The 17,135-nt window shown below is 36.5% G+C and overlaps 1 long non-coding RNA gene across 1 annotated transcript in view; it reads left to right on the top strand.

Annotated features, from left to right (window-relative positions):
* The window catches only part of LOC115291625, a 43,813-nt gene extending 27,351 nt beyond the window's left edge, over positions 1–16,462 (top strand). Inside the window, exons 3-5 of the long non-coding RNA XR_003908593.1 lie at positions 14,935–15,049; positions 15,354–15,397; positions 16,288–16,462. This is a non-coding gene — a long non-coding RNA (uncharacterized LOC115291625). The remainder of the gene's footprint in view (positions 1–14,934; positions 15,050–15,353; positions 15,398–16,287) is intronic.
* The last annotated feature ends 673 nt before the right edge of the window (positions 16,463–17,135 follow it).

Below are 17,135 nucleotides of genomic sequence, written 5' to 3'. Positions count from 1 at the left end.
AAATGTCCATCACCTGATGAGTGGATCAAGAAGATGTGGTATATATATACAATGGAGTGCTACATGGCAATGAGAAAGAATGAAATCTGGCCATTTGTAGCAAGGTGGATGGACCTCGAGGGTGTCATGCTAAGTGAAATAAGTCAGGTGGAGAAGGACAGATACCATATGTTTGCACTCATAGGTCTAACAGGAGAACAGGAGAAACCTAATGGAGAACCAGGGGGAGGGGAAGAGGGAAAGAGAGTTGGGGAGAGAGAGGGATGCAAAACTTGAGAGACTATTGAATACTGAAAATGAACTGAGGGCTGAAGGGGAAGGAGGAGGGGGGAAAAGAGGTGGTGGTGATGGAGGAGGGCACTTGTGGGGAAGAGCACTGGGTGTAGTATGGAAACTAATTTGACAATAAACTACTTAAAAAAAAAAAAAACTCCTTCTTCCAACCTGTGGGGGAGTCCTCCAAATGACTGGAAGCAGTCTCTATCAGAGACCACCCCACAGTACCTCCCAACTTCTCCTAGCCCAGAGACACCCAGTAATATCCAAACCCAAAACAACCCAGGGGCTCCAGGAATCTGTCTGCTCTCCCACCTTCAGAGTGTACCTCTGCTTTAATAAATTTTGTGCTTGCCACTTTCCTTCTGGCTGTCTTTATATTGAGTGTGGATCCCCACATGAGTTTCATGGAAATGCCAGGACCAAAACCTCCATTCACTCAACACAGATGTTCTCTCATTCCTGACAGTTGTAGTAATGGATAATATTTGTTATGAAGACATAATAAAGATCACAGATCAAAAATAGAAAAAGACAGAAAGTAAAGACAGAAGAAATCTATGGGAATCCCTGTATCTCCCCATTCCCTTGTGTGAAAGTTCACACATGGCACATTCTCCTTTTAGGAATTAAAAGGCAGCAAAAACACATCTAAGTCATGCTCATTTTAAACTCAGAGTTTAGAGGTTTCAGTGACTACTGATCACATAGACATTCTCTGCCTAACAAATATGGAAATATCAGACTCACAGAAAGAAAGCAGATGTCACACTAAATTCCACTGTTTGCACAAACAGCCTAGGCCCAGCAAAATTACCCTATCAGTTAGGGAATGTTTCAGAAGCCAGGTTCTCAAAACCCAGCCAACGGTCAAGCTTGCAAACAAGTCCTCTGAACAGAGTAGCCTCATGTGTGCTGTTTTAATTCTTTTTGTACATAACAAAGAAAAAAATTCCTTTGACATTCTAATCTTTCGATTTGGATTATTTTTGTTGATGCTACCGACAAAGATTTACTGGGAATCGATTATGATTGGTGATTATAAAAACTGATCTCTGACAAAAAATATCTATGTCAAAATAAGCCTATTTTGATTTAGCTAACAAAACCAAATTGTACAAATTATTTATCTATGCCAACACTTGCTATTTTCATTTCTACAGTAAAATACTGAGAAATCTGACTTGCTATTTCCAAGGTCTATGTTCTATGTAATATTATTTTAACTTAACATTTAATTTGACTAACATTTTTGATCAAGTTACTGCAGTAGGTAACCAATATGTTTTAAATGAAACAATAATATTATTGGTTACCCAAAGAAAAAATTATATTGTGGATGGATTTGAAGAGGAAAATTCAGTGATCCATCACAGAATCCATTTTGTAAAAGTTCCCAACCCTTATATTCACTAGTGTGAGTATGAGCAAATAACTACTCTTTTTTTAATCAAATTTTTTTTCTTAGAATTTTAACAGAGCTCTGGAAACAACTTGTCTGGAAGATCAAAATTGGTCTCACATGACTTCTGGATGTATTGTGATATACAGGAAGGACATAAACACTCTCCTACATGACTAGTGACATTTCAAGTTTCCTCATAAAAACAGGGAACAAACATAGATAATCACTATCTATTTTACTCACACGATTTATTTTATCATAATTAAATTTGCTGCAATATTAAAGGAAGAAGTCTCCTTCTTTAGTGCAAAAAGAACCAAGGTCATCTGAGGAGACAGGCTCTTGCAGACGATCAGGAAGCAAATCTGTTTTAGCTTTCCTCTCATACACGCTATGTTTTGGCTGTGTGATCATTCAAGAAAGGAAAAGACAAGTACAGAATTTTAGAGTCAAATAAGATTTTCTCTTCAAATTGTGAAATTATAATTGGCCAATCTCTAGCAGCTGCCTTTTAGAATTTGTATATCCCAAATGTTAATAGGCCCCAAGTTAGCAATAAATGTGAACATTAAATGGAAATCTTTTGTTTTGTCTTGTTTTATCAGGGCACACATAGGATTTTTGCTTTTACAGTATATTTTTATCATTCTCCAAACTAATAGTCTTTACCATATGCTAAATGGTAAGCATTTCTCTGCTAACTAGACTTTTAATCAGGTAGTGATTATTTCAAATATCAAAAGCCAGTTCTTATAAAACAAGGAGTTTTCATCAAAAATATTAATTAAAACATGTATTTCCTGTGTGGGTTTGTTTTATCTAAGGTTTTTTTATCCTCCCTCCCTCCCTCAGTGTGTATGTGTGTGTCTGTGTGTGCGTGTGTGTGTGTGTGTGTGTGTGTGTGTGTATTTGTACCAAAACCATTCACAAACATGGACAGAAAGAATGCTGCTATATTGATTTCTTTTTTAAATGTGTGATTATTCTCTCAACAGGAACCCAGGTGCAATTATTTTTCCTAAGCCTTTCTGTGGCATTGGCCTAACTACCATCATAAAATGTTACTTCAACCATAACAAGGCTGTCCAGAAAATCCCTATTTGTTACAATAAAAACATTCATTTATAAAACACAAAAATAAAATCAATTTTGTTTCCAGTGTACGTTTACATAAAAATTAAACAAAGAAAACTTCATAAGGGACATTCCACATATTTAAAAGGATCATGACATTACATTTATGAACAGACTAAAAGCACAGTGTAGAAATGAGTTTAGGTTTCCTTTTTGAATTAACATCCTAATTTCTGCCTTTGGTGGCTAACTAAATTTGGCACCATGGACACTTTCCTCACTTTTGGACAATTTTAACTTTATTTAAAACAGATCACATCCACTCTGCCTCAATATGCTAACTAGTCAATGGAAATCGAAACACAACTGAAATAGACACTTTATGCTGCTGCCAAGAGGAGAAAGTTCAGGGCAAAAGGTGTAATTAAAAGTATGACTGAGCAGATAGAGTCACATTGAAGAAACTTCCCATAAAAAAAAGAGGGGAAGAAATAGAAAAAGGGAGCAGGCCCCCCCCAAATTTAATATTGCCTTCTCTGACCGAATCATTTGAGCTCTAGAATCTCAGCTTTCTGGTATAGGGCCCAGTTGCTATAGAAACTTAGAACCGGGAGCTAAATAAAGTCATTTCTATGCTGGTGTTGGTGTCTATAACTTCAGCACCTGATGCTAGCCGAATTGTGCTCAATAAACAAATTTAAACTTTAAAAGCCTGCAATACGATCACAATGCTTTCTATACAACTGATTAATCTCAATTGATCTTGGCTCAGAGCAAAAGAACATAAGAAAGCTCAGAAACAGAAAAAGACTACTTAAGGCCAATATGCCTGCATCCTTTGTTTTTCTTATCTGATTTCCTACCTTATCCCCATACCTCTTCCCTGACTTAGTTTTAAAATAAAAAGTCAGCAAGCTCACTCTTCAACTCATCGATAATCCTGCTCGCACTGATCCTTTTAGACAATTTATTCTATATTAAACCACTCCCTCTTGGCCTCCCCCTTTTCATTTATCCTACTCTAAACCTAAAGAACAAAGAGATCAGGCAGCCCAATAGATACTTAGTTCTTAATCCTCCCGACTGGACCTGTTATTGCTGCACATTTGATTATAAGATTACTCACTATTTGGCAAGAAATCAAAAACCTGAAGTGGTCTCTTGATGCCCCTGTTCGTGTGGGCATGTCAGACCCTTACCCATTATGTCACAAAGCAGGGCATTAGGCTCTGGTAATTCTCTGCTAGTAAGAGAGATGAGACCACAGAGCCTAAATATATCCATTTGCATCCTTCTCCAGCATCACTTTGGAAAGGAACAACATTGGCATATACGGCATGAACCCTTTGTTTTTCTCCAGGGGACCCACACATTCCAGGCCAATGTCACTGTGAAGATTTAAAGTATGGAAAAATCATCTGAAAGTATTACCTCATTAAGCCACATGAATGTTTTGCTACAAGTGCCAAATGCATATATTTGCAAATGTGTTTATCCTCATCAGAGATTTATAAGTATTTGACGGTGCACTTTTATGTGTTAAAATATTGTGTTTGTATCACATTTTATAAAGATCTTGGCTTCAGTTCTGATGTACACTTTGGAGGCTTACATGAGTCAATATAAGATCTGGGATCTCAAAGCCAAGATTATCCCAGGGCAAAGCATTTGATACAAATAGGAAAGGTGCATTGTCTAATTATGGAAAAAAATGGGTCAGATGGCACATTTTTCCAGAACTAATTACTTATATTTCTACCTGTCAGCATTATTACGTACAGAAGAAATGAATAAATAAGAGAAAGAAAGAAAGAAGAAAAAAAGAAAAAGCAAAATTTATCCAACTTCCATAAAATGGAAACTTTTAAAATCTTTACTTTGAAATGAAGATGCAGTTTTTATGAGGTAATATTTTCTTCTAATTATCAAAATACTCACAAACACCAGGGGAGAATTTGAAACACCAAAATAGGAACTGATAATATGAACTCACCATGCATTCATAAACCTCTCCCCTTGGGTTCTCTGGATTCTGCTACCTTGGATTTTGTCCAATGAGCTTTTAAAAGCAAAGGAGAAATGCTGGAGGGTTAAACCTAAGGATTGACCTGCGACTACCACTCAGTGTTTGACCAAAACTCTCATTAGGAAACAACATGGAATAGTTTTAGCTGCAAAAAGGCACCCAGGAGAATAACAGAAATATATTAGGTTAACTGCCGGTGCTGCCTGTATACCAAAACAAAAACATCCTGGGAGAGATATGAGCTATGTCAGAAACAGAGTCAGCTAACAACTGTCAGTTGGGGTTGTTAAATAGCATTTAAATGTACTGAGCAGCATCTGGGAGCAGGTGACTTCCAAGAAGGATGGAGAAATGAAATTTTGTTAGCTTTGGGAACAGAGAAAGAATAGAACTTGGTAATTCTTTTTTTTTAATGTTTGAGAGATTTTATTTCATTTTTTCTTGCATGCAAAATCTTGACTCAAAAAATTGCGGAGATAGGAAATATGGGCTCTATCTTCACACAGCACAGAACATTTAATAAGCAATTTATGAATATTTGTTTTATACAAAAAGGAAAGGAAGAAGAAGCAAATGAGGGAAGAAATAAGGAGGGAGAATCAAGCCTGAATTAACTCTCACTGAGCAAAAGAACTGGGAGCAGAAGTGAGTTCAGATGAGTTTGAGTATAGGCATCAGAATGCTTACATGTTAGCCTCAAGCTGCATGTGGCAGCTGCTGCATGGCCTTGGCCAGGTGGTCAGTCAGCACTCGCTAGTAGAATCTGGCATTCAAGTTAAGCAGCTGCAAAATGGGAAAGACCCAGCAGCTTTGTAGAAAGAGAGGTAGCGGCCATGTTATGATTCCAGGCTCCCAGCCAATCACTGTAGGAGAAGGTCGATGACACCTGCCAGTGCCCACAATGCAAAGAGCAGAGCTGCTCTACAATACAGAGAACCAACCAGGAAAGACCACGGTCTGCACAGACCACACACACCCTGCCCCCAGTTAAAGAGGGGAGTCATCTGGGAAGTATGGCATACTTTGGAGAAATGAGAGACAAAATGGATGGGACTTTGTAAGCAATCTATACCCCAAAAATTTTATAGTGATGATTGATACAGTGAATTTGTGGCATGGCAGGCATGAAACAATAGGTTTGCTGATTCTTAGCTCAAGCTCTTTCACCACTACTGGTTCAAGAAAAATGATTCCTATTTTATCGCAATTGCTTCACTCAGTAGAAATAGGCAAGGCTTGCTCATAGGTGTACCACAGCTATTGAAAGAATGCTTAATTTTATCTTCCATTAAAATAATCTCCAGAATGCTTTTCTTAAATTGGTATGGAAAAACAGAAATTGCCATAAAGACAATCTCCTTTGACATTCAAAATGTTGTAACTATGTACCAGGCACAAGTTAAAAAGAATTGCACAACTTCATCTCTAACCTCTGGATTATTTTCTAAAACAAGAGATTACAGTTATGGTTAGGACACTCTACTATGCCCCAGAAAATTTAACCCTGTAATTTTATTTGCTACCAATTTATTTCCAGCCATGAAATCTGTATTATAATACTTCATTTACCTAATCTAGGGGTTTGGGCAAGGGTTATCTGATATGTCATGATAAAGCCTTTCAATTCTCTTTGGATTGCAGTCATTTGAAAGATACTATTTTATATACAGTATCTATAGACTGTGAAGGAACAAAGGATCTAAATGAGAAGTCAAGTCAATGAAAAAGCTAGGACTAGGTTTAAAAGTAGAATCTAAATTTTCTTTCTGTTATTGAGATATAGTTGACATAAAATATTACATTAGTTTCAGGTATAAAAAGTGATGATTTTATATATATATATGTATATGTATATATATATATATACTATGAAATAATCACTAAACTCTAGTTAATATCCATCACCACATACTTACAGTTTTCTTTTTCTCATGGTGAGAAATTTTGAGATAAATCTTGGCAACTTTCAAGTAATAAAACAGTAATATTAAGGGTGGTCACCATGTGGTGCATTACATCCCAAGACTTATTTACTTTATAATTGGAAGTTTATACCTTTTGACTCTCTTCATCCATTTCACCCATCCTCTACCCCCTGCCTTTGGTAACCACCAACCTATAATCTGTATCTGCAAGTGTTTTTTTTTTTGTTTTTTAGATTCCATGTATAAGTGAGAAAATACAGTATTTGTTGTTCTTTGTCTCACTTCACTTAGCATAATGCCCTCAAAATCCATCCATGTTCCAAATGGCAAGAGTCACTTCTTTTATGGCTGAATAATATTCTGTTGTATAGATTTTTCTTATCCATTCATCCAAGGTTTCCATATCTTGGCTATTATAAATGATGCTACAATGAACATGAGAGTTAGTGTTTTTCATTTCCTTTAGATAAATACCCAGAAGTGAAATAACTGGATCATATAATACATCTGTTCTTAATCTTTTTGAGGAAACTCCATACTGTTTTTCATAGTGACTGTACCAATTTCCATTCCCATCAGTGGTGCACAGAGATTCCCCTTTCTCCACATCCTCATCACCACTTGTTATTTCTAGTCTTTTTGATAACAGTCATTCTATCAGGTGCAAGATATTTCATTGTGGTTTTCATTTGCACTTACCTTATGATGAGTGTTGGTGAGTATCTTTCATCTAACTTGGTAATTTGAATGTCTTTCCAGAAAAAATGTCTATTCAGTTCCTCTGCTCATTTTTTATTGGATTTTGGTTTGTTGTTGTGTTTGTTTCTTCTGTTGAATTATATAAGTTCTCTATATATTTTAGATATACTTTTTTATGTGTTCATATGTGATAAAATGAATTTTATATTCAGTCCTCCATATCTCTTCTTTGTTGTCTTAAAGATTTTTGCTTAAATGTGGAAGTGCACAGAATTTTGGACATCATTCATGACCACTGTAACATGGTTGACAGGGCACAGAGCTTATCATATTATGAGTTGCATAGCCTAACTCTATTTTGTTGTCCTTTTTGTGTCATGCATAAAGAAGAGTATGTATAATAAATCTGCACAGCTTAAACCAATATAAAATTAACACCGCGGTATCCACCACACAGCTTAAGAAATAAAACTTTATCAGGGTGCCTAAGTTGCTCAGTTGGTTGAACATCTAATTCTTGATTTAGGCTCAGGTCATGATCTCAGGGCTCTTAGGATTGAGCCCTTTATTGGACATGGATTTTTTTCCACGTGGATGTTGGGATTTTTTTTCTCTACCTCTCTCTCTGCCCTCCTGCTCACTCTCTCTCTTTCTAAATTAATAAACTTAAAATAAAGAAATAGAACTTTATCAAATCTCCTTGATGTCTTTTCCCAAATCCTTCTTTTCCTTCTCCAGAGGAATTTTTTAATCTATTATTTTTGTTTTTCTTCACAGTTTTACTGCATGTCTTAGTATTGCTCAGTGATATGTTGTTTCATCTTGCATATTTTGAACTCCATATTAATATTCTTCTGTTACAAATTTTCATTCAACATCATGTTTTTGAGGAACATCCATGTTACTATGTATAGCTGTTATTTTATTTATAGTCATTGCTTTATAGTATTCCACTGGGTATATACATGAAAATTTAGTTACTTATTCTCCTGGTACTTGAATACTTTCCAGGGTTATTTTTCTCTATTAAAAATGCTTGGGGTGTCTGGGTGGCTCAGTTGGTTAAGCATCCAACTTTGGCTCAGGTCATGATCTCACAGCTTCTAAATCTGAGCCTTGCTTTGGGCTCTGTGCAGGCAGTTCAGAGTCTGGAGCCTGCTTCAATTCTGTGTCTCCCTCTCTCTCTCCACCTCCCCTGCTTACACTCTGTTTTTTTCTCTCTCTCTCAAAACTAAACATAAAAAATAAACAATAGTTACATTCCAGGCATGTTCTTAATGAACTATAGATAATTGTAACTCTCAGCATTAAATGACCATGTGTATAAGCAGTACAGAGAACAAGGGAATGATTCATAGTAGGTATTTCATAAATTTTTATTAGCTTTCCATTTAAGAATTCAGAAATGATTTTTTAAACCTTTATAGATGGACTTCTTATGGAGTACATGCTATGTGACCTATAGGCACAGGAACTTCTGAGTCCATATTCAGAGGTACTATTTGGCCTCTAAGAAATGCAGATCTGTATGGTTTAATGATTATTACACATCATATGGGCCAAGAGATTTTAGAAGTGTTGATACCACATGTCATACAGTGCAAGAGGGGGTGCTGGTGCTTGCTTGCCCAGGATTTGTCAGCATCAGCTTCCTGGATGGAGTGCAGCTGGTTCCAGTTGTCTGAGGCAAAGGCAACATGCATTATTTTGGCCCAGATAAAGATTCCAGATATGGAAATGTGCACCATTGTCTTTTGTGAGTCACCTCAAATTCATGCATTAGCTGTGACCCAGTTTTCTTCCTTCCAGAAATGCTGCCAGTCTTTGAGCCAGTGAAAAATGCTATCCGTTACCCATGATTATCACATTGATGTTGCACATCTGAAGATCCTTCCTCTAAGTAGGAGACAACAAAGACATGAGGAGAAAATGATAATAGCATAGCCTTCTTAGGAGTTTGAAAAAAAAAAGCCATGGCAAGGAGACATTTCTTTTAGCCAATTTATACTGGGGCAAAACTTTTGGTCTTCAGAACCTTACCTTCTACACATTTTCTTCCATTACTTACTACCTGCTTAAACCTTTCCCTAAAACAAAATCAAATATTTTATAAGTTTAAGTATGATTACCAGTAATTAGCCATTAAATAACCTTGGGGAAAGGGAAAGGAAAGAGATCTTCTGTAGGTGAAATGACTAAAATAAATATCTCAATATTCAGAACTTACATTTTTAAATATTTATTTATTTATTTATTTATTTATTTATTTATTTTAGAGAGAGCATGCATGTGTGTGTGCAAATGGGGGAAAGGGGCAAAGAGAGAGAGTAAAACTTTTTTTTGAATGAGAGACAGAGTGAGAGAGAGAGAGAGAGAGAGAGAGAGAATGGGGAAGGGGCAGAGAAGGAAGGGGCAGAGGATCTGAAGCAGGCTCTACACTGACAGCAGCGAATCTGATGTTGGGCCCAAATTCTGGAACCATGAGATCATGACCCAAGCCAAAGTTTGGCATTCACTGACTGAGGCACCCAGGTGCCCCAAGAGAGAGAATCTTAAGCAGGCTCCATGTTCAATGTGGAGTCTGACTCTAGTCTCGATCTCATAACCCCATGATCATGACCTGAGTCAAAATCAATAATTGGATGTTCAACCAACTGAGCCAGCCAGGCACCCCCAGAATTTACATTTTGTTACTAAAATAAGATTCCACCCATTGCCTTTTTCATTTGTTTAACACTCAATCATCCATGACAGCAGGAATGAATGTCAGATTCCATTAAAAGTAGGTAATGAAAAGAAAAGAAAGAAAGAAACGAGAGAAAGAATAATCTGAACATATAGACAGATAGATATAGATTATATATGTTTTATATATATTAGATATATATATTTATATAATTAGAAATCTACTTTGAGGGGCACCTGGGTGGCTCATTCAGTTGAACATCCAACTCTTGATATCGGCTCAGGTCGTGGTCCCAGGGTCGTGGGATTGAGCCCCACATCATTAAATATTATGAGCCCACATTGAATATTATGGCCAATACCCAAATTCCAGTATGGTGTGTAAAGGACTCTGCTTCAGAGACACCATGCAGAACTAACAATAAAAGTGCAGAGAAATGATGAAACATAAGAGCCAATTGGCCTCAGGGCCACACTAGGTGTGGAGCCTTCTTAGGATTCTCTGTCTCTCTGTCTCTCTGTCTCTCTCTCTCTCTCTCTCTCTCTCTTTTTCTCCCTCTGCCTCTTCCCTTCACCCCACTCTTGCTCACATATGCATGCACACTCTCAAATAAAAATTTAAAAAAATGAAATCCACTTTGAATATTTTCTGAGTGTTCCATTGAATTCAATTCTAATTTACTTTGGTTGTTGCTTTCTTGACCTTACAAAAAGCTCATGAGTAAGCATTAAAAAATATGAAACAAATACTTCTCTTCAAAAGCTGCTGCCAAGTATTTTATACATTAAAAATAAATGTCAAAAGTCCATTGACATTTGACATAGATAAAACTGGAGGCTTATGCTATTTTAATATTTATTTGTTTTTTTAGAGAGAGAAAGAAACAGAATATGAATGGGGGAGAGGAAGAGAGAAAGGGGGACACAAAATCTGAAGCAGGCTCCAGGCTCTGAGCTGTCAGCACAGAGCCCAAAGCAAGGTTCGAACTCATGAGCCATGAGATCATGACCTGAGCCAAAGTCAGATACTTAACCAACTGAGCCACCCAGGTGCCCGAAAGCTTATGCTTTTGGAGAAAACTTCTTGAGATACTGAAATCATCATTCATCTAATTAGTTGTGGGGAGAGGGAACAGAGAGAAGACAAACTTCATTTTTGAATATTATGGCCAATACCCAAATTCCAGTATGGTGTGTAAAGGACTCTGCTTCAGTGACAATGTGCAGAACTAACCATATAAGTGCAGAGAAATGATGAAACAGAAGAGCCAACTGGCCTCAGGGATGGTTTGACTGAGTAAAGGGAATCTGAAATTCTGGAAAGCAGCACAGTGAATGCTGAATAAAGGCTCAGACATTGCTTCTGGGCCATTTTCTCAGCACTAATTGCAGACTTTATGACACAATATCATGTCATAATGACCAGTGGAATGCTTCAAGGAAAGGAGGTACAAGGGAACTAGACTAGAATTGGCCACAATCACACCTTACTTAAAACTAATAGGCCTAATGTGAAAGCCTCATATCAACCTTGTGGGAGTAAATGTTGCCAAGTTGGAGGAAAATAATGAAAACTCAAGTGAGAGTCAGGCTGACACTACACTGTTCAGTCTCATCAAGTGGCTGATGAGGATGAGGATGCTACATCGTTCCCTGAGGATAGAAATGAGTCAAGTAGTAGCAGCTTATGGGAGAGAGACTAATTAAAAGATGCAGAGAGCTTGACAATGAGATCTCAATGTCTGATAAGAGAAATAGTGTAAATAAACTACTTATCATGAGTAAGCCAACACCAAAATGTATTAGGTACAATGTAAAATAGCTACCTAGTGATCAGAGAATGGGGCCAGGGAAACCTCCTGTGATTATATACGTAGCAAGCATTTTTACCGTGAGCTATGAGCTAAGGAGAGAAGGCAAAAAAGCAAGCCAAAAGGCTTAGCTTCATGGTGTTTGACATATAGATTTAGCACCAGATCATCAGCAGGTGACAGAGTCAGCAAATGGGAAATATACTCGTTAGTTCAACAGAGAAAATCAAATACAGGAATTATTTAGTGAGTTATTGAAAAACTGAACAATTGAAAAGGGAATTCTGAACTAACACAGTAACTAAAGGAAGGTTCAATCTATAGAATGCAAGCAACAGAGAGGAGGTTGAGATTGGCGGTACACTAGAGAAAAGGCCTTGAGAAGCTATGAGTCAGCTCTGTAAAAAGTGAGAATCCTTGTTGATGGCTGGTATCTCAAGAGCTTGAAAGAGACATTCTGCCAACCTGGAAGAGGGCCCTACCAGACTGCTTTGGTTTCTCAAAGAAATGCCATGAAGTTGGTTCCAAGAACATGGAAGAAAGCAAAAAGCTAGAACCAACAGCTACTACTGAGGTGAGAAAACTATGGCTGAGATGAGACCGACAGGAGCAGTAGACACCTGGAAGAAACAAGTGCCTTCTCTCTCCAGCTATGGTTCAAAATGTTTAGTAATTTCCACTGACAGACCGAACAGGAAAATAGCCTGCAAAGAAGAAATGTTGTTTGCAGAGCCCCCCAGCACAGAACCAGAATACAATACTTAATAATTGTCACCATGGACTTAACCTTGAACCTGAAGATCAGAGTATATCAAAAGGATTTATTAGAGGAGGTTAGAGGTGCTATAATTTCAGTTTATAGTCTTATGAAACTCTTTATGAAAAGACTACATTTTTGATGCCCTCCTTACATATGTATGGATCTGAAAGACCACCATAATAAATCCTTTGTCAGTCTAGGTTTCTTATAAATGCAACAAACTCAGCTATTTGTCTTTATAAGGTAGAGAGTAAGGTAGAGCATCCAGAGTTTAGTTAATTCAAGTGTTATCATTTCCCAAAGTCTCAAATATACTTTAACCATACTTTCTACCAGAGATGTTAATGAGAAGCAAAATGGACTGTTAATGGACTGAGAAATATTCAAATGTAGGGAGAAGATAGAAAATTTTTTTAAATGTGTAAAGTCTAGAACAGGATAATTGGCCTCTGAATAATTGACTCTGTGAAAACATCTTCTCTAGGAATCCCTATTTTTATAGCAATACATTGAGATGACAATTAATTCACATAAGGGGTGAAGGACAAAACCGATATAATTGCTACAGTGGTTGTAAAAAAAGTCCAAATGAAAAGGTGAGCACTAATTTTCAAGAACAAAAAGAAGACATATGATGGATGTCCGTTATTCCAATTTGCACATCTTTATATTCATGTAAAATGTAGAAAATGACTTATGAAATGTTTTACTAACATGCCATAAGTTAGAACATAAATGCATACATATAAATCATGTTAAAAAATGGTGCAGAGACATCTAGGAAACATTAAGTACAGTATTGTAAAACACATTAAAATTTCTTGCCTGTGTGTGGGGTGCCACACATAGTAAATGTCTCATGAATAGTACCTAACTGTTCATTTGAGGTATTCACACACACACACACACACACACACACACACACACACACGAGTTAGCTTTTGTGTCAGTTAGCCATTGCGCAAAAATATTGCAAAACAAAATGACACAAAATTCAGGGGCTTGAGAGAAAATTGAAAATTCTTATGAACCTGCAGTTTGGCTGTTTTGCACATAGGCTCAGCTGGTGGGTCTTCTCACCCCCGCAGCTGCTGGAGCTCATGTGCCACAGACAGCAGCTCTACAGGGCAGGTGGACAAGCTTTCCTCCACCTATCTTCCATCTTGTTTTTACCAGCAGACTGGCTGAGCCATGGTTGATTGGTGGCAATGACAGAGGTACAAAACGGCAAGTGGAAATGCCTTAGACCTTTTATTTTATTTTTACATTTATTTATTTTTGAGAGACAGAGTGAGACAGAGCACCAGTGGGGAAAGGGCCGAGTGAGAAGGAGACACAGAATCTGAAGCAGGCTCCAGGCTTTGTGCAAGCATTCTGCACAGAGCCCAATGCGGGGCTCCAACCCAAAACCATGAGATCATGACCTGAGCCAAAGTCGGATGCTCAACTGACTGAGACACCCAGGTGCCCCTGCCTTATTTAGACCTTTTAAAATACAGTGTCATTCCAATCAATGTGCCATTGGCCAAAGCATATCAGAACTGTGAGCCCAAGTCAAAGGATAGGGAAATATTCCTGACCATGATAAAGCCATAGTAAAAAGGTGAGTTTCAGGAGGGGTGAAAAATTGGGACCAATGATGCAATGTACAAGTTTAACCTTTACTTCAGAAAGGAAATAAAAAAGACTGTGGGTTCTATATTCAAAGGAAGTCCTTACTCATTGAGTATTCAATCTGGCAGAATTATACAATGAGAATTGACAGTGGAATTTTTTTCTCTTGAAAACAGAAATAACACTTTAATTTTTAAAAAAATCATAGAATTGCTTTAATGGAAAAAAGTGCTAAATTTAGGCTAAGTCATCAGAATGAATATGAAAAACCTTTGTTGAATTGACAGAACATCAGGCCAAGAATGAAGATTATGACAAAGGATGAGTAAATGTAGACTTGCTCGCCCACCCCGAGCCTCTGTGTTAGCTAAGAAAAGGCTCTCCCTCTGGGAGAGACAAGTCACATCTGGGTTCAGGATTTGGTAAGTGGAACTTGGACTGGATTTCAGCTACCTCCTGCTCTTAGCCAGGTCTCATCATTTAGTGAAAAGGTAAACATAGTGAAAGAGAAAAAGGCAAAGTTACTGCAGGGTTTTACTAATTATGTTGATGTGCCTCACTGCCTTGCTATATTGTATAATTCCTACTGGTTCACCTTAACAGTTCTTTCAAATAGTAGATATTTTTATTCTTACTTCTTGCCTTTCTCCCACAAATAGGTAATGAAGTTCTGTATACCAAGTATGTTCCAGGCAGGTAAGATGCAGCAGGAACAAAACAAAGTCCCTGCCCTAGCAGGCTTTATAATGTAGCAGGAGAGTCAGACAATGAACAGTAAGTATAACGAATGAGTGAATCTTATAGAGTAATAGAGGATGATAAGATCTGTATTGTAAAGAAAGGGAAGGGGAGAGAGGGTAGGATAAGATTGTCTCAACAGGTAATGATAACCAGAGCAAATGCCCTCTGAAATAACAGGTCTTTGTTATTTAAAAAAATGGATGGAAGACTTCCCTTATTGCTATATTGTCATTTTCCCACTCTATATCCATGATTATCATTATGTTAGGAGAAATGAACACTTTCTCATTTACTCACACCTCAATTCTAATTGATTGCATATGACTATTCTTCCTAGTACAGCAAGACTAAACCTAAAAGAAAATCCAGTCAGAAGACAAGGTTTGATAAAACATAAAATAAATTTGTGTCCTTCTTTCAGTAATCTAGGTTCATTATTTTCTCCATATATGTAACAAATATGGCTAAAGCAAATAAGATCTTGGAAAAATTTTACAGGAGATTTTTTAAATAAATGCATGGGTAATATAATTTATGTCAGAGCTTTTGTGGTTCATATCACATTTTTTGCATTTTTAAAATTTAGTATGTTATGCCCATTGAGTTGAACTTAAGATAAATTTATCTATAACATTTTGTATTTGCCATAGTGCTTAACAAATAGTTTTAAAGTCTAGAAAACCTTTCCCTTGGCTATGAATTAATCTATAGAACATTCAAAATGGTTGAGAGTGCAAGTTGGGAAAATGAACACATTTGTTACAGTAACAACCCTCTAATGAATTACGGTCTTAAGCTGTTCTTGCAAGTTGTTTATTTAAAATGGTCCTCACCAGTGGTCAAGTTTTCTGGTTAAAAAGGATTATTAAAATAAAAACAAAAACTAAACTAAAGTACATATAATTACCTAATATTTGTGTTTCTACCAAATTAGGACAAATGCATTGAAAAAGTTGGGTTATAATCATGTTACCATGATAGTTCATCCTTAGCTATTTGAACTCTACTACCCTCTAAATTTTCTATAACAGTTCAGGGGTGCTTTCAGTGTCCTACTTGTGAAACACAGAATTCTTCTAAAAACTTTAACATCTACATAATTTTAGAACCTCAGAATCATAACATTACTCTCCTTTTCCTTGATTCGGTACATTGCATAATATTGCATACAGTAAAAGAATTTTCTTCCTTTAATCCTCTTTGATTGCTATAACTTGTTTGATAAGTGAATTCTGAGAAGAGTAATCCATGTCTCACTTTAAATACCTTAGGTTGCCTTATGTGCAAATGCAATGGCCAGCTTCCTGTGTGTAACTGAAATGGAATGAAATGGAATTGAATCCATCACTAGTGAGTTAATACTTCTCTACTTCCTATGTTGAATTGTTGGCAACTTTCTAAGTTTCTGAAAACATACCAATAAAAAATCTGGAGATGAGAAACTTCTGATAGGATATTTTCTTAATTTTGAATTTTAATCTCTATATTTGCAACCATTTTAAACATTCTGCCTGGCACCTAATATAAGTTCAATGTAAATTAGTTGCATGACCTCACATATATGTATGTAAAACCTTATTTTTTACTATAATAAATGAGGATAGGCTCCTTGCTTGTATCAAATAGGATAGGGAATAGGCAATTTTTTTATTAGTCCCAATAAAAAATATTCTAGGCTTGCAGGCCATACACTCTGTCACAAATAATCAACTCTGATGTTATAGCACAAAACCAATACATAACACAAGCAATACATAAATGAATGTGAATAATTCTATTTTACTAAAACATTTACAAAATAGTCAGAGACTACAGCCTATATGGGTTATAGTTTACCCTTGATATAGACCATTTCAAGTTGCACATGCAAGTTGAACTACAGAATGGTCCACAAAACTACAGGTACACACAAAGGAATTTTGTTGAACACCTTCAAAATGCATCTATAGAGTTTCTGAAAACTTATGAGTTATTTCTGACTCATTTGAAGAAGCCAGTTGTCCAAATTTTCATATATTTTATAATATTTAAATAGGGTATGTTTAAAATATAAAATAAGGAATCTTGTTTTTATTGTCCATGTGATCCAAAATGCATGAATATGACTAGGTATCACAAT

Source organism: Suricata suricatta, chromosome 5 (assembly GCF_006229205.1).
Source record: "Suricata suricatta isolate VVHF042 chromosome 5, meerkat_22Aug2017_6uvM2_HiC, whole genome shotgun sequence".
Lineage (NCBI taxonomy): Eukaryota > Metazoa > Chordata > Mammalia > Carnivora > Herpestidae > Suricata > Suricata suricatta.
The sequence above is the reverse complement of the archived record's forward strand: the minus strand, read 5'-3'. Positions and strand labels throughout refer to the sequence as shown.